Genomic DNA, 22,797 nt, shown 5'->3' with positions numbered 1-22,797 from the left:
ACAAAAAGCACTGTTCTAAGTGCTGAGTTTGCAAAGGCTTTCACCTCACTGAAGGGGAAAGAATTTCTTCTGTCTCACTAGTTCACTGATTGCCTCCTTCTGGCCCAATATCTGGGGGAAAACCAAAGATCCATCTGTCCACTTGACTTTTGCTCAGATGCTTAGTGTGCAGCACATTAGCTTCCAGGGGCGTTGAAACTTCTTCTCCAAGGGTTCCATTAGTGATTAGACGTGCACTTTAAAGTATGTCATGCTGCCACGTATCAGACTGGGACAGAGATGAACTGGAACATGAGAGATGTGTTGAGGTGACAGCCAGGATTCTGCCATTGTTCTTTCAGTGCACTTCTGCTGCCTCTCAAATTCCACAAGGGGAGGTGTTGATGTGTGTGGTTAAGTAACATGAAGCCAGAGCTGACACTGTGGCAGCTGCTCCCAAAGGCACAGAGTTTCTTTGTTGCCAGGAAAAGATGCCCTTGAATTTTCTGGGCTGAGGTAAGAACGTTTGGCAGATCCTGCCTTCTCTGCTTTCTGATTGCCTTAATGGATTACAAGATAGAAAATAAGGAGCCAGAAAGACCTTCAGAGAATCTATCCATGGCCTGTGTGTCTTAGGTGCTCCCCAGAAATAGACTCTCAGACACAAATTCAAGTGCAAGTAGTTTATTTGAGTGGGAAAGCAAGGAACTGAGACAGGGGAGGGAAAAAAAGCAGTAAAAGGTACGTTATCAAGCAAGTTACCACTGTGGGCACCTGGAACTTAATCCTACTGGAGCCAGCGCAGACTGTAAGCCTCAAGGTTATCCTGCACAAGGAGTAAGGCAGCTGGGGTATTTAAACACCAGTCCCCATCCGTCTTTGGTTGAAGGCTGAGACTGGGAGGGCACTAATTTCCCAGCGCTTCCAGCTTGCTGTGTGAATGGGCAAAGCAAACTCTGGTCACCAGACAAAGCCCTCAGGCAAAGAGGCAGATGCTGGCAGTTGAAAGTCAGGTGCTGTGCCACAAAATGCTAAGGCCTGAGGGGGCATGGGCAGGGCACCCAAAGTGTCTGCTGTACTGTGTCCACTCTCATCCTCCAGACTGTGGACAAACTTCCTGTTCATCACTCATGCAAAGTGCAGCATGAATCTTCCCAGAATCATCCAGGCATGGTAGCTCACGCCTGTAATCCCAGCACTTTGGGAGGCCGAGGTGGATGGATCACCTGAGGTCAGGAGTTCGAGACCAGCCTGATCAACATGAAGAAACCCTGTCTACTAAAAACACAAAATTAGCCAGGCTTGGTGGTGCATGCCTGATCCCAGCTACTCTGGAGGCTAAGGCGGTAGAATCACTTGAACCTGGGAGGCAGACGTTACAGTAAGCCAATATCGTACCATCACACTTCAGCCTGGGCAACAAACTCTGACTCAAAAAAAAAAAAATTCTTCCCAGAATCAATCGGGAGGTGCACATCCTCCACTGTCCACAAAACCAGATTTCTAATTGGTACAGGTTGCTTATTTCACTATTTACTGCTCAATAACTCTCCACCCGTGTTACAGAGTCACTCGGGTTTAATCTCCTTTCGCCCTGCCAGAAAACTCATCAGCAGCCCACAGACCCTGACCACAGCCCTGGCATAACTGAATAAATGCTGACCGATTAACTAACTCTCATGTCCTTCCATTCAGTAAATGTCCTGGATATTTGGAAACGCCACAGTTCACAGCCAATGCACTTTCGGCAGGTCCTGAAAAATGATTTGGAAAGGTTTACAATTTGCTAAATGTGTTGAGTCTGGGATTGGTAGAGAACCATGACTTCGGGAGAATAGAACGTTTCTCTTCTCTGGGACGTAGGTCGGGTTCCTTCAGCACTATGGATAGAATTTGCTTAAACTGTGGGTCAGGTAGCTATGAGTTGCAACTGGGGATGTCTGTGAGAAGCTGGGTTGTTGGTGAAAGCAGAAACACTTACTTAGTTTTGTCTGGTGTATGAACATCCTACCAAGATTTATTGAAGGAATTGAAAGACCATCTGGGGTTTGCCATGTGATCTCATATTAATGAAGGGATATATTTGAGGCTCATGTCTTGCTGGTTTTCATCATTCATTTTTTTTTTCTTTTTCACCCTGAGTATCAGCCTTTAATAGAAATTGTGATAGCTCAGGATCAGGTGGTTTCATCAAAAAGGACCTTAATAGGTCACCTGGGTAGCCCCTCAGTCTCCAGGCTACACCATGCTTAAACTATTCCTAACAGGACGCTGCTTATCCACCGTCTGGACATTTTTCCAAAAGTGGGGTCAGGCTGGGTGCAGTGGCTCATGCCAGACCAGCCTGGCCAACATGGTAAAACCCCATCTTTACTAAAAATACAAAAATTAGCCAGGCATGGTGGCACACACCTGTAATCCCAGCTACTCAGGAGGCTGAGGCAGGAGAACCGCTTGAACCTGGGAGACAGCGGTTGCAGTGAGCTGAGATCGCACCACTGCACTCCAGCCTGGGTGACAGAGCAAGACTTCATCTCAAAACAAAACAAAACAAAACAAAAGAGGGGTCAAAGAAATGCTATTTGCATTATCAGCACCTATATTTTTCTGCCCAGATCATAAAGTTTATAGTTTCTATCTTATTTATATCAAATATGTCATCTATGTCTATGTGTACAGCTATATCATTTATCTATAGGCTATATCTTATAACATCATTTGCCTCTATATTTACACATAGTCCACCTACATCTTTGTTCACAGCTTTATCATCTCCAGCTACATTTTCATCTTTACTATCTGCATCACCTATCATCTTTACTATCTGCACCTATGCTTACATCACATCAATATCTACATCAACATTTTGATCTACACCATCTGTACCAGTGGTTCTTAACTGGGGCAGCTTTGCCCAGGGACATTTGACAACTTCCAGAAAAAGTTCTTATTGTTACAGCTCAGGGTTGGGGGAAGAAATGCCCTCAGCATCTAGGCCAGGGATGCTGCTAAATCCTGCAATGCACAGGATAGCCCTTGACAACAAAGATATATCCAGCCTAAAATATCAATAGTGCTGAGGTTGAGAAACCCTAATCTACGTCACCTTCCTCATCTGCATCCATATTTACAGTTATGCCATGCACATCTGCATCTATATTTGCATCTACTCTATCTATATCTGTGTATATATCTACGCCATCCACTCTACATTGGCATCTATGTAATCGACAGCTACCTCAACAGCATCTACAATATCTATGTCAACTACTTTGATGTCATCCACTCCATCTACATCATCCACATGTACAAGATCTAAACTTGGCATGCACATCTATATCTAATTATATACATGATATAACAATCAACACATGTTTGTTATATCAAAATGAGTGGTCCTTTTAGACTAGAAGGAAATTTTAATTTTAATTTTTCCCTCCCCTGGCCTCACACATAAAACATAAGTGGAACAGATCCTTACCTGGCAGGGGAGATACCATGATCGTGAAGGTGGTTTTCCCAGGGTGAGGTTTATCCCTTGCACTCCAGATGTGCTGACCCTGTGATTTCCCCAAATATGGGAAACTCAATTGCATAATTTGTGGCAGTGGGAACCATGTTCTCACTATTCCCTGTTTTTTTTTAAAAAGGGAGTAGAACAGAGGGCAATCATTGTCTATTATACTCCCTGAAGTATAAGAGGCACGAGCTCTTTTCCGACTTTGTTATTGCTTGCAAACACCTCAATATTGTTGGCTTATGGGCTTTCATAAGCAACCAAGGAGGCTTCCATTTTGATCTGGGTTGAAGTGAGAAGTGAAACATGTGCCTGATAAATGTCATTCCTGCTCTGTCTTTGCTTGCCAACATCCCAGGATGAGAGGGCATCAGATGCAGAGACACTTGTCTCACAATTCATCACAATGGTGATAAGGAATAGTTTCTTCTCAAAAGAGCAATCACTGCATTTGGAGAACCTGATATGGTTGATCACATCTTGTTCCACCGGAACTGGTCTGGGCTGGAAAACATGCAGTTTACACATGGGAAGCTGCAGATACTGTTATTTCACGCTAGGCTCTTTGGGTCTCAGAATAGCAAAAGACATCTGATTCCATGACCAAAACAGCAGCTCGGGTTGCCACGTTCAGTTAAGCTTCCTTAGGTATATGAGCTGATTTGTCAGCCAAGACAAAAGTCAAGTGATGTTTCTAGATGAAATTGAGAACACGGGGGATAGACAAACAAGAGCAAATCCCCGTGGCTTCTTTAGCCTGTGACATTTACTCAATAACTTTGCTTCCTGGTAGAAACCCATGCCTCCTGGAGACCAATATTTTTCCTCCAGGAACAAGATTGGCCTGAGGCAAAGTTTCAAAACAGACTCTTTCTCACCTTTTTATATTCTCATTCTTTGTAGTGTTTTCAAATTCTCAATAAATATTAATACTTAGAACTTGGAAATGAGAAATCAGAAGTTATTTACTCATTATTACGGATTTAACATTTTTGTTTGTTTGTTTTGAGACTGGGTCTGGCTCTATAGCCCAGGCTGGAGTGCAGTGGCACGATCTCAGGTCACTGCAACCTCCACCTCCCAGATTCAAGCGATTCTCATGCCTCAGCCTCCCAAGTAGCTGGGATTACAGATGCCCCCTACCACACCCGGCTAATTTTTGTATTTTTAGTAGAGACAGGGTTTCACCATGTTGACCAGGCTGGTCTCGAACTCCTGACCTCCAGTGATCCACCCGCCTCGCCCTCCCAAAGTGCTGAGATACAGGCATGAGCCACCGCGCCTGCTAGATTTAACATATTTTAATAAATAAGAAATATTCTGTCTAGTAGTATTTAGAAGGAAGTATAAGCAAATATCCAAACCTTGTCAAAGGCTAGCAAACATTACTAAGTAGTTTTTGAATAATCTAACGCTCAAATCTAGCCCAGCAAAGTTAACAGAATTACATAGAAATCACAATTCAAAATCGTCAATTTATAGATTTTTTTTGCTTCCAGAAGTTGTTACTTCTTGGAACATCACTCTTAGGGTCTGTGTAAAGTGTGCTATAAAAAGTGCAAAGTTCTTTTTTTAATTTTATTTTTAAAACTTTCTCTCTTTTTTTGTTTTTTTGAGATGGAGTCTCTTTCTGTCACCCAGGCTGGAGTTCAGTGGCACGATCTTGGCTCACTGCAACCTCTGCCTCCCGTGTTCAAGTGATTCTCCTGCCTCGGCCTCCTGAGTGGCTGGGACTACAGGCACCTGCCATCATGCCCAGCTAATTTTTACACTTTTAGTAGAGACGGGGTTTCACCATATTGGCCAGGCTGGTCTCAAACTCCTGGCCTCAGGTGCTCCACCTGCCTCAGCCTCCCAAAGTGCTTGGAATATGGGCGTGAGCCACCACACCTGACCTAAAAAGTGTAAAGTTCTTAATATTTATTTTATTTGCAAGAATGCCTCCCAATTAGCAGCAGACAGGGCCAAGAACACACGCTTGTAACATGGTATTAATTATAAGCAAGGCAGACTGATCAGCCCATGGCACCGTTTCTACATGTGCTCCCCTCCTTGCTCTCAGAAATGCTGACCTCAACCTTCAACTGCTGCATCAGTTGATCTTACCTTCAGTGGATCCCTCAATGAATCCCTCATACCGCTGGGGCCTCTGCTGATTTTTAAGCTTTAATTCTCACAGAATTGCAATACCTTTCTTCCGTTTTCTCAACTGATCTGTCTCAGAATTAGGGATGTGGAAAAGTATATAAATTGTCCACGAAATGCTGAGAATGAGTTTTGTCATGGCCACGCTACTCATCAGGTCATCAGTGCAGACTCCCTCTTCCCTGGCCTGGTGCTCTGACCGCCCAAAGTTTCCTTCTACCTGGTCCCTCTCGGCTTACCCTTTTCCCTTCGTCATTTAAGCTTCAAGGATACACACTCCCTACCAGAAAAACTCCAGGGTTCTCCCAGCTGGACTTCAGACTTGAAGAGAACAGCAATCTGACTGAACTATTTCACCCTGAAGTATGAATAACTAATATGCCTTCTGTAGGAATTAGAAGCATAATCAAAATAACGGAAATATTTTTGCAAGTGTGGGAAAAATAGTCTGACACAGCATTCCCTTCAACGATAGCAGAAGAAAATGCTTTCAAGGGCCACCTAGATGATAAACTATGGGCACTGGGCTGGACGTGAGACCATAAAGAGTGGTGGAGACAGAATGTGGTCAAACTTCAACTAAAGGCATTTGAATTGAAATGTTTAAAACAACCAACCAGTAAGAGCCAAACGTAACTCACTTCAGTGACGGCCACTCAGGCTACGTGTTTTTGATCTCTCTGTTGAATACTCCAGTGAGATATGGGCCTAATGAAAGCCAATTCTTGTTGCTAAGCCAACTTCACACCCCAGAGAGTTGGAATCACAGATTAAAACATTCTAACCACCATAGTTTAAAAAACAGGTAAAATGTCATTATTTTTAAAGTTAGACTTTCAATAAATTTAGTAGTCAGATAAGAAAAATCATATCCCATACGTAGACTACGTATTTGCAAACAAGGTAAGGTGAGGAATTCGGAAACTTACAACTACATGCTCCTTCCATTTAACCAGTACACGTATGTTAGGAATGTTCCCTTATATTACATAATTGGTTGATCACCTTTATCCATATACAAATTCAAATGCAATCCTAATGGTTAAATGAGATCATAGCTTACTGCACTACAACCTTGAACTCCTGGGCCAAGCCATCATTCTGCCTCAGCCTCCTGAGTAGCTGGTACTATACATAGGCGTGCACCACTTTGCCTGGCTAGCCATTGACTTTTTATCCATTAAATATATCCTGAATGCAGTGCAATACTCATCACAGTTGCTTGATGTGATTCTTCCCTTTTAACTCTGTTGGAAACATTTTCACAGTCGAGTTTGCCTTACGTGTACAAATGTGCACAATGTTGTCTCACTGTGGCCTGCTGTTCTAGTAGCCAGATCTTTATTCCCTTAACTGTGATGTTTGACTGTGATGCCACATAAAAAGCACTATTTGGGGGGAGAAAAGATTTTAATCAACGTATACATCAGTTGCTCTATGTCTTCTGAACATGATGGTGGGTTTCCTCCAATACAAAGGGTCTCAGTTCCCCTGTAGAATTTTTCTTAGCATGTCTGTGATTACTTGAAGCGTTATTCTTTAATGACTTCCGAATCTTTCTACCAGGCTGAGGTGATCTTTGCAATGTGAAAGATACTGAACTCTACTTGGGCCGTAAAATCTCATTGTCCTTCTTCCTTGATGTAGATATTGAAGATTTTAATATCTCATTTCCATCTCCATCACTGGAGATTGTTGAGATAGTTCTTGCCCACCTGGGAGAGAACATCAGCTAGGCAGAGTGTCACAGAGGAAGGAATGTGAGCATTAAAAGCCAACAAGGCTGTTTCAAATCAGAGTTCTGTCATAAATAGCTGCGTTACCTTGAGCAAATTGCTGAACTTCTCTCTCTCTCTCTCTCTCTTTTTTTTTTTTTTAGATGGAGTTTTGCTCTTGTTGCCCAGGCTGAAGTGCAATGGCACAATCTCGGCTCACTGCAACCTCTGCCTCCCAAGTTCAAGTGATTCTCCTGCCTCAGCCTCCCAAGTAGCTGGGATTACAGGCGCCCACCACCATACCCAGCTATTTTTTTTTTTTTTTTTAGTAGAGACAGGGTTCCACCATGTTGGCCAGGCTGGTCTCAGACTCCTGACCTCAGGTTATCCACCCGTCTCAGTTCTCAAAGTGCTGGGATTACAGGTGTGAGCCACCATGCCCAGCCTGCTTAACTTCTCTTAATTGGGCTGTTTTTATCTGCCTCATAGGAGTATTTTAAGGATTCACAGAAATGACGTTTAAGACGCAGGAAGCACATCTTAGAACAGAGGAGGCTTATAGAAGCCCTCAATACATGGCATCTGTTCTTATTCTTCCCCATGCTTTAGGCATCCCTTCTATATCCCCACCTCTTTTTCCTTGTTCATCCAATTCTGTGTCGGTTTCCTTGGGCTGCAGTAACAAACTACGACAAACTTGGTGGCTTAAAACTTATTCTCTCACAGTTCTGAAGCTAGAAGTCTGAAATCAAGAATCGAGGTTTCAGCAGGACTGTGTTCCCTCTGAATCCTACAGGGAAGCATCCTTCCTCGCTTCTTCCCAGTTTTGGATGGTTGACAGCAATCCTCTGCATTCCTTGGCTTGTATTAGGTTGGTGCAAAACCAATTGCAGTTGTTGCCATTAAAAGTAATGGCAATTGGTTTTGTACCAACCTAATTGCTACATCTCTCCATGTGTCCCTCTTCACATGACATTCTTTCCTGGGTTCCCTCTGTGTCTCTGTATCCAAATCTCCCTCTTCATATAAAAACACCAGTTGTTGAATTTAAGGTCCTGATTCAATATAACCTCACCTTAACTAGTCATCTCTGCAAAGACTCTATTTCTAACATGAGATCACATTCTGAGGGTCCAGATTAACATGAATTTTGGGGGATGCTATTCCACCCAGTATCTTCACTTTGGGATGTTCAAGTCTTGCCCACCAGGAAGGCTCAGCTCAGATTCCATCGCCTAGGTGTATTGTCCCTAACTGACAGCTCCTATGACCATCCCAGGGCATAAACCATGGGAACACATCTGTCCTGTGCCCAGGGGTGCACTGGTAAATGTTTAGCAAACAGCTCCATCAGGTAGGTGCAGGCAGGGAAATCCTGATATATATGCAGCTGGTTTATGTGCTGTATTCTCCCACCACAGCCAAGTTCAAGTTATCAACATGCTGTTAATCAACTTTTGAAATTTCTGAGAATTTAGCAATCAGCTCTCTCAAGCTGGTATGAGGTAACTCAAAGGTGAGTGGCACACTGCCTTGTAACTACTGTTTTGTCTTTAATGTTACTCATCATCCTATGAAATAATAAGTTTCTCTGACATATATTTACTTAAGAACCAGCTCAGAATCATCTCCAGTGGAAGCCTTGAGGGCCCCTGCCAACCTTTGAAATCTTCAGTGGCCCAATTTTGTATTTTGTATTTTCCTCCGAAGAAGCACTCGTAATCCTGTATTATAATAATGTATTCGCTTCTTTGAATTCTTGACAGGCTCACTGAGGGTAGTTACTGTGTGTCCTAATTGTCCCTGAATCCCAACAACTTGCGCAATGTCAGACTCTCTGCAGGAGCTCACTTGTCAAATTGAATTGATCGAAAGGATCAGGGTCCAGTCAATGTCTTGTTTTGTCTCCCACAGTGTCATGCACATAGCAGACATTCAGTACACCATTTCCCAAATCATACAATATCATTATTTTGGCCCCAAGAGTAGATCTCCCACTCTCATGCTGTTTGAATGCCCTCCCTAATAGTGGTTTCCATACCTGGTTGTGCATTATTCATTCATGTACATGCAATATGCATATTGTTGAATGAACGAAAGGAGCACAACCAGATATGAGAACCATCGTAAGAGCCACTATGAGCCAGGTACTGTTCTAGGTGCTTGGAATAGAGTACACAATGAAACAGGCGAAAACTCCTCCCCTCATGGAGCTTAGATTCTAGTGGGAGAGATAGGAAACAAACCAGCAAAACATACGTGGTGTTCTACTGGTTGTGGTAAGTGCTTTGGAGAACAATGGAACAGAGGAAAGGATAGAGAATGCTGGCAAAGGGAGAGGGAGAAAATCTCAGAAGACCACACGGAAAGGTGGAATTGAAGCAAATTCCTGAAGTAGGGAGGGAGGGAGGGAGCATGAGAATCTCTGGCCCTGTATGAGGTCACAGTAGGTGCAAAGGACCTGAGGCAGAAGAATGCTTGGCATGTCTAAGGAACAGTACAGAGGCCAGTGCTGCTGGAGAAGAGTGCATGAGAGGGAAAGCAAGAGACGTGAGAGACATACTGAGAACCAAATTGTAAAGGGTCGGTAGCCACTGTAAGGACTCTGTCTCATGAGTGACACAAGAGCTGTTGAGGACATTTCAGTAGAGGAATGACATGACTAAAGATGTTAGTGTACTCTGTTTAGATATCATATGGAGGATGGATTGTAAAGAGACAAGGACAGAAGTAGGGAGACCAATGAGGAGGCCATTCATTGTGTAGGTGAGGGTTGATGATGACTTGTGGCAGTGGTGGTAGTCAATGGAGGTGGAAATCAGTGGCCAGATTCTGGATCTACAAGATTCTTAAAAAGATTAGCTATTGGATATGAGAGGACAGAGGAGTTAAGAATGACTCCAAGGTTTGTGGCTAAGCACCTGAAATTATGGAGACACCATTTACTGGGATGAGGAAGCCTAACGGAGCAGCACATTCATATGGGAATATCAAAAGTTTAGTGTTGGACAGGTGAGGTCTGAAATGGATATGCAACACCTAATTATAGGTGTCAGATAGGCAATTGCATAGTTGAGCCAGAATTCAGAAGAGAAATTGAAATTGGAGTTATAAATCTTGAAGATGTCACCTAATTAATGATGATACTTAAAATCAAGAGATTGGATGAGAGCAACAAGAAGGAAGAATGGATAGAGAAGAGAAGAAGTCCAGCGCTGAGGCTTGGGACACTCTGATGTTTAGAGATTGGGGGAATGAGGAGCCAACAAAAGAACCTGAGATGAAGAGCTCAGAGACACAGGTGAGTGCAGTGTTTCAGGAACTAAGTAAAAAAAGGATTTCAAGGTGGAGAGAATGTTCAGCTGTGTCATAGGCTACTAATAGGTCAAGCGAGATGACTATAGGGCAATATTTTGAGCAAATGTATGCCAACAAATAAGAAAACATAGATGAAATGGACAAATTCAAAGAAAAACACAAACTACTTAACTGGACTCAAGAAGAAATAGAAAACTTAGGCCATGCATGGTGGCTCATGTCTGTAATATCAGCACTTTGGGAGGCTGAGGCGGGCAGATCCCTTGAGCTGAATAGTTCGAGATCAGCCTGGACAAGAAGCAAAATCATGTCTCTACAAAAAAAAAAAAAAAAAAAAAAGTAAACATTAGCTGGGCATGGTGGTGCATGCCTGTGGTCCCAGCTACTTGGGATGTTGAGATGAGAGAATCACTTGAGGCCAGGAGGTTGAGACCACAGTGAGCCGTGATCACACCACTGTACTCCAACCTGGGTGACAGAGTGAGACCCCATCTCAAAAAACAAACAAACAAAAAAAGGGCAGAGGGGCAGGGTGCGGTGGCTCACGCCTGTAATCCCAGCCCTTTGGGAGGCCGAGGCCGGCAGATCACAAGGTCAGGAGATCAAGATCATCCTGGCTAACACAGTGAAACCCCATCTCTACTAAAAAAAACAAAAAACTAGCCGGGTGTGGTGGCGGGCGCCTGTAGTCCCAGCTACTCGGGAGGCTGAGGCAGGAGAATGGCATGAACCTGGGAGGCGGAGCTTGCAGTGAGCTGAGATCACGCCACTGCACTGCAGCCTGGGCGACAGAGCGAGACTCCGTCTTGGGGGAAAAAAAAAAAGAGAGAAGAAGAAATAGAAAATCTGAACAGATCTATACCAATTAAAGAATACTCAATTAGTAATTTTAAAACTTTCCCCAAAGAAAAGCCTAGTTTCAGATAGCTTCATTAGTGAATTCTATCAAACATTTAAAGTAAAATTAAGATGAATCCTTTACAAACTCTTTCAAAAAAAAAAAAGAAGAAGAAGAAGCAGCAGCGAAGAGGAAGAGGAACACTTCCCAACCCTGGCAGGCCAGTGATAACCTAATACCAAACCAGACAATGCCAGTGTACCTTATGATACACATGCAAAAATCTTAAGCAAAGTACTAGCAAACTGAAGCCAACAATATATAAAAGGCATTAGATGTCACTAACAAGTGGGATTTATCCAAGGTATGCAGGGCTCATTCACTATTTAAAAATCTATCAGCATAATATACCTTATTAAGAGAATAAAAGGAAAAAAACTACCACATGATCATCTCATAGATACTGAAAAAGCATTTGACAAAATCTAACAGTCTTTTGTGATTAAAACAAAAAGTCAACAAACAAGAAATCTAATGATATTTTCTTGACCTGACAAAGGACGTCTATAAAAAGCCCATGGCTAACATCATACTTAATGGTAAAAGACTGAAAGTTTTCCCCCTAAGATCAGGAACAAAACAAAAATAAGAGAAAAATATCCACTCTTGCCATTTATATTAAGCATTTTACTGGCAGTTCTAGGTAGGCTAATTAGACCAGAAAAATAAATGAAAGGCATCCAGGTTGGAAAGAAAGAAGTAAAAACATACCTATTTGCATATGACACAATTGTGTATATAGAAAATCCTAAGAAATGCAAGCACACACACAGACACACACATGCAACTATCAGAACTGATAAACAAGTTCTAGTTCAGAAAGATTGCAAGATACAAGAAGAATACACAAAAGTCAATTGCATTTCTATATACTAGCAATGAAAGGAAATTAAGAAAACAACTCCATTTACAATAACATCAAAAAAAATCTTAAAAATAAATTTAACAAAAGAAGTGCAAGACTTCTACACTGGAAACTACAAAACGTTGTTAAATTAGATGACACCTAAATAAATGGAAAGACATCCTGTGTTCATGGATCATATGACTTAATATTGTTTAGATGACAGTCTTCCCCAAACTGATCTACAGTTCCAATGCAATCAGGTATTAAAATCCCAGCTGCCTTTTTTTTTCAGTAATATGCAAACTGATTCTAAAATTTTTATGGAGATTCAAGGGGCCCAGAATAGCCAAAACAGTCTTAAAAAAAAAAGAACAAAGTTGAATGACTCACACTTCTTGATTTCAAAACTTACTACAAAGCTACTGTAATTAAGATTGTGTGGTACTGGCATAAGAATAGACATGTAGGTCAATAGAATAGAATTGGAATATGAAAATAAAAACATATATTTATGTAAAATTGGCACAAAGGTGCCAAGACAATTCAAGGGGGAAAGAATATTCTTTTCAACAATAATGCTGACTCACCTGGATATCCATATGCAAGAGAATGAAGTTGTATTCCTACCTGACATCACATACAAAATGAACTCAAAATGGATCATAGGCATAAATGTAAGACCTCAAAGTATAAAACCTTAGAAGGAAACATGATAGAAAATCTTGAGCCTTAGACTAAGAAATGGTTTCTTAGATATAATACCTAAAGCAAAAGCAACCAAAGAAAAAGCAGATAAATTGGATGGCATCAAAATTTAAAACCTTTGTGCTTCAAAGTACACCATCAAAAAATTGAAAAGACAACCAGAAAATGGGAGAAAATATTTGCAAATCGTATATCAGATTAGAGACATATACAAAAGATATAAAAAAATTTACAACTCAGCAATAAAAAGACAAATAACTCAATTTAAAAATGAGAAAAGGATTTGAAAATTTTTTTAGAGAAGATATACTAATGGCCAATAAGCATGTGAAAAGATGCAAAATTTATTAGTTATTAGGGAATTACAAATCACCATGAGGTATAATTTCGTATCCATTAGAATGGCTATAATCAAAAAGTCAGACAAGAAGAATTCGTGAGGATATAATGAAATTGGAACCCTCATATGTTGCCAATGGGACTATAAAATGGTGTAACCACTGTAATAAACACTTGGCAGTTCCTTAAAAAGTTAAACATACAAGTTAGCATATGACCTGGCAATTCCACTCCCAAGTATACACTCAAGAGAAATGAAAACATATGTTGCCCCAGAAGTTGTACACAAACATTTTTAGCAGCATCATTCAAAATAGCCCAAAAGTAGAAACAACCCAAATGTCCATCAACAGATGAATGGGTAAACAAAATGTGGTATATCCACATAATGAAATAGTACTCAGCTATGAAAAGAAATGATAAAGTACTGACACAGGCTACGACTGGCATGAACATCGAAAACACTGTTTTAAGTGAAAGAAGTCAGACACAAACAGTCACATATTATATGATTCTATTTTTATAAAATGTCCAGAATTGGCAAATCAATAGAGACAGAAATTCATCAGCGGTTGTCAGGGCCTGAGGCAGGAGGAATAGGGAGTAACTACTAGTAAATATGGAGTTTCTTGTTGGGCTGATGAAAAACTTTTTGAAATTAGACAGTGACTATGGTTGTATAACTCTACATAGATACTAAAGTACTGAATTTTACATTTTAAAGGGAAGAATTTCATTGTGTATAAATTATGTCTCAATAAAGCTGCTATTTTTTGAAATCACAATAGCAGCTGCCATGTCTTGAGTGCCACTGCGTGCCAGGCACAGTAGTAGGGGGTTACAAAAACTAGCTCATTTGCTGCACAGGCCACGCCTCTGAGGATGGCATTGTTATCCTTCTTTTATAGATGAGGAAGGCAAATTTCATAGTTAAGTCACTTGTTCCACAATCACACGGTTGGTAAGTGGCCTAAATGGGATTTGATCTGACGTCTCAAACTCTTCACCATACATTATATAATCTTGGACTACAGTGGAGGTGGCTGAGGACAGGTCAGAAATGAATCAGAAACAAGACTAGTTACAAGAACTCAGACTCCAGACTGGGCCAGACCACCTACAAATGTGACCTGATGCTGAACTCTGTGTATCTCCCTTAACAGAGCCAAAGGGAGGTTCTGAGACTCAGGCAAGGCTGAGCCCATGGGAATGAGGTAAAACGTGTTAGTTTTGGACAGATGCGAACTGTACAAGCAGTCAAATGATGCCACAAGATCCTTAACCAGCTGAAATGCAGACATCCTGATGCAGAGAATGATCATGGAGGTTGGGCAAGATGTTGTCAGGGTCCAGAGATAAACAAGACCTCTCCCAAGGGCTCTGGAAGGCCTTCCATCCCCCCGCCATCCAATTTGCAGTGCTCACAGAAATGCCCACTTCGATGTTATCATGAGAGGTGTTGTTTCCAGATGAAGCCAGAGCAGAACTGGCCCACTAGGGGCCACAGCCCACAGGTTATAAACTGAGGGATCTTGAGAAGGTTCTTAATTAAACAGTGTCCCTGGGTGAACCTCTGCACTGGGTCTGAAATTCTAATTATGGACTCTGTTCCCTTGGATGTCTTCAGGAACAAGTTGTTATGAAATGGTTCCAGGAATAATATTGGTTTGGAGCCTCCTAGCATCATTAGCACTTTGTAATAGCACATTTTGTGCAAACTACCTTTTCACTTTTGGATCTGGTATGGTAGGATGTTAATTAGGTACTCATGGGGCAGGCAGATTATGTAATCTGGGTCATTTGGATGCTTACAGCAGGATGACAAGGAGACAGAGCATGGTCTCTGAGTTACTTCTTCCTTATCTCCCAAAGTTTTTTCGTGTCTTCCTTTCATTCAGAGGGACCAGGAGAAGTATAAAAGAGGTTATGGAAAGGAAAGCACTGGGGGCCACTGTCTGACTTGGTATTTCAATGCCTGCTTTGAGCTTTGCATGACCATCTATGTACCCTTTTTCCTCAAAGCAAGAAGCAGCAGCATCCCTGAATACCACTATGTGGGTTTACGCAGAGCAGAGGGCAGGAGCTTGCGTGTTACACTCTGCCTCTTACATACTCTCCCTGTTTCTTTCTCCTTCCACAGCCCCACTGCCAAAACTGTGTTTAAGCATTTCAATAAAAACACTACATTATTATGTAAACAAACCATCACTCTAGCTTTTGAAGAATGCTGTCTATCAATTTCATGAAGTCCTTGGGTAAATTCAAGAATCAAAGGGTTCAGCTTCACTTTGCAATGACTAAGCTGTTTCTCTGGAGGCAGCTCCCATCCTTCATGATGCCCTAACCATTCTTTTTTTTTTTTTTTTTTTTTTCCTAAGACAGAGTCTCACTCTGTCACCCAGGCTGGAGTGAAGTGGTGTGATCTCAGCTCACTGCAACCTCTGCCTCCCAGGTTCAAGCGATTCTCTTGCCTCAGCCTCCCTAGTAGCTGGTATTACAGATGTGCACCACCATGCCCAGCTAATTTTTGTATTTTTAGTAGAGATGGAGTTTTGCCATGTTGGCCAGTCTAGTCTTGAACTCTTGGCCTCATGTGATCTGCCCACCTCCCAAAGTGCTGGGATTACAGGCATGAGCCACGTGCCCAGCCAACCTGACCATTCTTCACTCTCTCATTGGGCTGTAATTGGGTAGATCTTCTGGATGCCTCTTTACTTCCTCTTTTACCTCTAGGCTGGAAACTGGTCCACGTTCCAGTAGACTGGGGCCTAATAGTACCTGAGGTTTCTACTTTTGTTTGTAGGACCTGGAATACCACGTTGTCCCTTGGGTCATATTTCTGCAAAGGTTCTTTGTCTTTTCCAAAATTAACTGTGTATTCTGCCTCCACTGTACTTCGAGGGGTGAGACCAAATCCAGTAAGTTTTCTAATATTTATTTTCATACCTGGTAGGATAAAATGCCTTCTAAAAGACAAAAAGATTAAGGTGAGACTGGCTCATCCATTAGTAGTTTACAGTTTCAGACAGTACCATGCTTATATGGCAATATAAAATTATTTGGTGCTCTTTCTGAGTTATTGAGTGAATATAAATGGAAGGAAAGTCAGCTGGAGGAGCGGGAGAAAGAGAGGGAGAGCAGAGCCGGGCACAGTGGCTCACACCTGTAATCCCAGCACTTTGAGAGGCTGAGGCCAGAGGATTGCTTGAGGCTAGGAGTTTGAGATCAGCCTGAGCAACACAGTGAGACTCCATCCCTACAGAAAATTTTAAAAATTAGCTGGGCATGGGGGCACACACTTGTAGTCCCAGCTACTCAAGAGGCTGAGTGGGAGGATCGCTTGAGCCCAGGAGGTCAGTGCTATAGTGAGCCATGATCACACCACTGCATTCTGGCCTGGGCAATGGAGTAAGACCCTGTCTCTAAAATGATTTAATTAAACTAGAAAGAAAAAGAGAGGGAGAACAGTCCTTTAATAGGACTTATGAGAAGTAGTTCATTATAGAGTTATATCTTTGTTACCCAGACCAAAAATATGGGCAATGACATCTTGGCAGGTGTTAGAATACGCATATTTACATAAAAATAATGGCTCCTCAAGGGCCATTATGAATTACTGAAAAATAAAATATTCATCATTGTAAAACTGAAATTAACCTACATAAAGTTTTCCTGGAGTCTACATCTATAGAATACATTTTTGTTGAGGAGAGGTCTGCCTGGGAGTTGGTACACTCTAAGATTCACTATAAATAATTAAAAATTCAGCATCTGCAGAAGAATGCCTCCTCTCAGGGCAAAGTCAGCCAAATCTCTCAGAATCGCAGAAGCAGAACCAACTTACATTTCGTGACTCCTGAGGATGAGCACAGAGAGAAGGGCCAGGGAGATGCAGCAGGCAGAGAAGGGGAGGGAGAGCTCAAAACACAGCACAAGACTGTTTCTGGGTTCTCAATATCAGCCTTTCTGGCCTGAAAGTGGTGTGATTTCAGGGTCATGGCCACCATGTCTGGCTTGGTGCTGGAAATTATACATATTTATGTACATATTTTTTAATAAGACCAAACTTCAAAAGTCCCTAGAAGGAGTGCCATATGAAGAAGGCTTTTTCAGGGGAAGAGGAGAAAAAAGTTGTGAATATCAAGGCACCAGAGGTGGAAAGAAGTTAATACTAAGAGGTGGAAAGAATCCCAACAGAAAAGGATGCAGGCCTGACATCTCAGCGACCCACTGCTTTGCACAAGTGCTGGAGGAGGAAAGGGCCACACTGCCTGGACTCCCACGAGATGCCCTATCAGTTTCCTCCTCAGTTACCCCTAGATTCCCTTCTGCTTTTAGGATCAGAGGAACCCCAAAGCTCCCCCAATCATTTTCATTAGTCCTATCCAAGTGGTATGGATGAGGGAAATGGGCAAGGAACCAGCAGCATCTGCTACAGGGGGTGTGTGTGTGTGCACGTGTGCACACACGCACGTGCACATGTGTGAGAACGTGTGTGAAATATCTCTGCAGTCTCTTCTGGAACCTGAAATCAAAGGAGACTGGAGCATGCTCTCATCCTGCCACACTGACATAGTCTTTGTGCTATTAATTTAATAAATAGATATTTTAAAAAAGGATTAAGAAAATGAGTAAAATGAATAGTGTTCTCCCAGTGGGTTTCAGATTCTTTCTGTCTGCCTTACCTGTGCATTACCACTGAGTGAGTAAGAATAACCTTTGGCCCTAGGTCCAACGCTTGAGCAAATGTGTGAAGTAAGTGAAGCATGTTTTGGTATTTTTCTAGCAGCCGTCCACCCAAAGCATCCTGGCATCGAGATGCCCATTCTCCCTCCAACTCTGCAGTGGGGGCTGCACTAGGAAGAAGTTATGTCACAAGAGCATCAACACCCAAACAATCCAAATTGAAATCCCAGTCCCTGGTATGACCATTTCAGAAACCTGATAGTATCTGCTGGGCATAGTGGCTCACATGTGTAATCTCAGCACTTTGGGAGGTGAAGGTAAGAGGATTGCTTGGGCCCAGGAGACTAGCCTGAGCAACAAAGTGAGACTCCCATTTCTACGGAAAAAATAAAATTAGCTGGGCATGGTGGCATGTGCCTGTGGCGCCAGTTACACAGGAAGCTGAGGTGGATTGCTTGATTCCAGGAGGTCGAGGCTGCAGTGAGCTGTATTCATGCCACTGCACTTCAGCCTGGGCAACAGAGTGAGATTCTGTCACAAAAGAACAAACAAACAAACAAAAACACAGTATCTACTAGAGCTGACCCAACAATTTCACATGCACACCTAATACATATCTAATGAGTGTATTAGAAACAAGTGCTTATGTCTGCCAAGACACAAGTACACAAGTGTTCATAGAATATTTATTCATATTTCCAAACTGAAAACAATTTAAATATCTACCAATGATAGAATATAAATATATTGTTTCACCATTCATACTATGGAATACTACATAGCAATGAAAAGGAATGAATTATTGCTATATACAACAGATGTAATATTGAGTAAAAGTAGTCAGATACAAAGGAGGATATACTATTAATACATGGTTCCACCTATACAAAGTTTTAAAACAGGCCAAAATAATCTATGGTGGCAGACTTCAGAAGAGTAGTTATCTCTGGAGGGAGTGTTGACTGAAGGCACAAGGGAGCTTTCTGGAGTGCTGGGAATGTTCTGGATCAGGGTGTTGACTACATGGGTATATACATGAGAAAAACTCTAATGATCTATATACTTTAGGTGTGTGCACTTCATCACTTGACTCTATGTTTACACATTCAATTTTTGAAAAAAAAGTTGTCTTAAAATTAATTTTAAGACGTGAACCAAAAACAAATCTCAGCCTGCTTCTTTCCACCAAATGTTTTGATCATAAACAAAATAAAACAAAATACTTCAAGTTTTTAATTTTAACCTCATATCCTTCACTTGTAAAGAGGGTGTTAAGAGGCCTGAGCAGTCAGTTTCATAACATTTAAAAAAAAAAAAATCCAATATGCAGCATCTGTGAAAGTGCTTTGGAGACTTTAAATTGTTCTACAAACTGAGTGTGAGTTTCGGGGAGGGACATAAAAAAGACCTACAGGCACCCTTCGTTCTAGATCCTTTCCAAGGGATATGTGGCAAACTACAGATTTGTCAAGAGATTTGGGTCTTATCAATTCGTCAGAACCAAAGCATAGTTATCCTACTTCTCAATTTTAGTTGCTTGACTTTTCTCCAATTATAAGAAGTGAGACTGTTCATCTGACCATCCCACTATATATAAACTCCAGATTTCTAGAGGAACATCTCCTGTTTTGTCACACTTGAATGTGGCTCTACCTGTTGCCTTCCCTTGAGAAACGTGAATTTTTACTAATATGTATCTGCATGCAAGTCGTAGGGAGTTATCTTACCCATAATTTGGTAGATTTAAAAAAATGATCTCTATCCTCTCTTAGGATGAAAGTTTGGTTTCTGATTTCTTGATTATGTTCAAGTGCAGGAATCTGATTATGTTCAAGTCCAGGAATCTGACCTAAGAAACCAGGTACTAAATGTGTTCTAGGACCAAACTACCCAAGGAAAACTACTTGTTGACATAGTGCTCTTTATTAGGAAAACACTTAAATTCACAAGAGATAAATATTTATCCTGTTGGCCACAAACCCATGGAATTCTGTAAAAGTCCATTTGCAGGTCAGCAGTTTCCAGAGTGGTGTCAGTTTCATTGCATGTCATTTCATTGCATTGCCCTCCATTTCTGGAACAGGAGTCCAACCTACACCTCTGTCAGCTTTACTCCCTGACTGGCTGGTGAACTCTGCTAGAGTAGGTAGAGCACCATTAATGTTGTGATTGATCATGTAGTTTCTTATGACCAAAGAAATATGTATTTACCACCATGCTTGACACCTAATCAGCATTCATATATGCAAACAAAATGAATTTGTGAATATTAAAAGAAAATCTAAATTCAATACCTCTACTCCTGGGTGGTTTTGATCTACATGGCATTTATTTGTCAGTTTGCTTTTAAATTCCATCCCCTGCTCTTTTCTGTATCACTGAGGGGACTGGCTTTTGCAAACTGTATTCCCTGGGCTTCCCTGTCAATTGTTCCCAGGTAGGTTCGGCCACTAAAAGGCACTAGCACTAAAAAGAAGAAGCCAACGTATTTCTGCCCTTTTCTCTTATTGGGAGGAAGGGGATGCATCTCTAGCCGTGGCTGCTTCTCTTCTGTACTTCCAGCTCCCATCATACAGCCCCTCCTCCCCATGGCCCCAAATCCCACCTACCTAGCTGGCAGAGGTTCCTACTAAGTGGCTAATGTTTCTGGGCTCCAGGGAGGCACATCCTTTCTTTATCCTTCCATCCCTAGGGGCATAGCAGCTGCCTGCAGTTGCTAATCTTTGGGTTTTCTCACTTTCTTCCTTTCTTCACTTTTTCAACTTTTCTGTGTATTGTTTCCTGTATCAAATTCCCTCTGTTGGTTTCATTTTCCCAGCTGGACTCTGATGGAAAATCTATTTCAGGAGCCATGTACAAAACCATGATTTATTCTAAGCCCTAGTTCCTAGAGGAGGTATGTTTGTTTTCCTCCTTAATTATTTGAGAGTATTTCTGAAAGATACTCTTTCCTATGTCTTATTTTCCTGGTATTTTGTACTATTTGAGGTAAGATTATATTCAGAACATTAACAGCAATCAAAAAGCTAAGTCTAGGCCAGGCACAGTGGCTCACAACTGTAATCACAACGCAATGGGAAGTGAGGCAGGAGGATCACTTAATCCACGTTAAAAAAAAAAAAAAAAGAAAAACGAAAAAAAAAAACCTAAGACTGCCCAAAATTGGAGAGATGCCAACTGTTCCTAAATTGATCTATCCTGTCAAAATCCTAACAGTTTTTTTTTTTCTTCATGAAAATAGACAGTTGATTCCAAGATTCGTATGAAAATGCAAAGGGCCAAAAACGGCCCATACCATCCTAAGGAAAAACAAGGTGGGAAGAACTTTTACATCAGACATCAGGACACAGTGGCTCACACCTGTAATTCCAGCACTTTAGGAGGCCGAGGCAGGCTGATTGTTTGAGCACAGGAATTCAAGACCAGCCTGGGCAATATGATGAAACCTTGTCTTTGCAAAAAATAGAAAAAATTAGCCAGGCACAGTGACAGATGCTGATAGTTCCAGCTACTCTGGAAGCTGAGGTGAGAGGATCATTGAGCCTGGGAGGCAGAGGTTGCAGTGAGCTGAGATTGGGCCACCGCACTGCAGCCTGGGTGACAGAGTGAGATCCTGTCTCAAAAAAAAAAAAGAAGACTTATTTAAAATTAAGAAGATATGATGATAGAGAAAGTGTGGTGCTGCTTCAAGGAACAAATAGTTCAGTGATACGGAATGGACCAATGTTCTGGAAGAGTCTGGCAACATACCTATGGACTGTAGATATTTTTTTCTAAGTGACATTGCAGAGCAGATGGGAAAGGATGGTCACTTCAATAAAAATTTCCAGGACAACTGGGTGATAATATGCTAAAAAATGTGGCTGGGCACAGTTGTTCATGCCTATAATCCTAGCACTTTAGGAGGCCAAGGCAAGAGGATCGCTTGAAGTCAGGAGTTTAAGACCAGCCTGGGCAACATAGTGAGACCCATCTCTACAAAAAAATAGAAATTGGCAAAGTGTGGTGGCAAACACCTGTAATCCTACTCAGGAGGTTGAGGTGGAAGGATTGCTTGAGGCCAGAAATTGGAGGCTGCTGTGAGCCATGATCATGCCACTTTACTCCAGCCTGGTGACAGATCAAGACCTTGTCTCAAAAACAAAAACAAACAAAACAAAAAGACTATACCCCTATCTCATGCCATGTTTATTCTAAGGCCTAGTCCCTAAGAAAAATTTTGGTTTTCCTCCTTCATCCTGTTTTTGAGAGAATTCTTTTAAAAAGTTTCTCCTTGGCTGGGCGCAGTGGTTCACACCTGTAATCCCAGTACTTTGGGAGGCTAAGGCAGGCGGATCACGAGGTCAGGAGATCGAGACAATCCTGGCTAACACGGTGAAAACCCATCTCTACTAAAAATACAAAAATTAGCCGGGTGTGGTGGTGGGCGCCTATAGTCCCAGCTACTCGGGAGGCTGAGGCAGAAGAATGGCGTGAACCTGGGAGGCGGTGCTTGCAGTGAGCTGAGATCGCGCCACTGCACTCCAGCCTGGGTGACAGAGCGAGACTCCCTGTCTCAAAAAAAAAAAAAAAAAAAAAGCTTCTCCTTATGGCTGTTTTTTCCTTTTGTACATAGAGACCTAAATGTGAAAGGCAAAAATCATAAAAA

The 22,797-nt window shown here is 41.7% G+C and overlaps 1 non-coding gene across 1 annotated transcript; it reads left to right on the top strand.

Annotated features, from left to right (window-relative positions):
• Nucleotides 1–3,452: 3,452 nt before the first annotated feature.
• Nucleotides 3,453–3,613, top strand: LOC115893105. Its single transcript, XR_004053056.1, has one exon. It is a non-coding gene; the product is annotated as a U1 spliceosomal RNA (small nuclear RNA).
• Nucleotides 3,614–22,797: the final 19,184 nt, after the last annotated feature.

The sequence above is a fragment of the Rhinopithecus roxellana genome, chromosome 13, assembly GCF_007565055.1.
Source record: "Rhinopithecus roxellana isolate Shanxi Qingling chromosome 13, ASM756505v1, whole genome shotgun sequence".
Taxonomy (NCBI): Eukaryota; Metazoa; Chordata; class Mammalia; order Primates; family Cercopithecidae; genus Rhinopithecus; species Rhinopithecus roxellana.
Note: the sequence above shows the minus strand (reverse complement) of the source record. Positions and strands in the feature narration are given on the sequence as shown.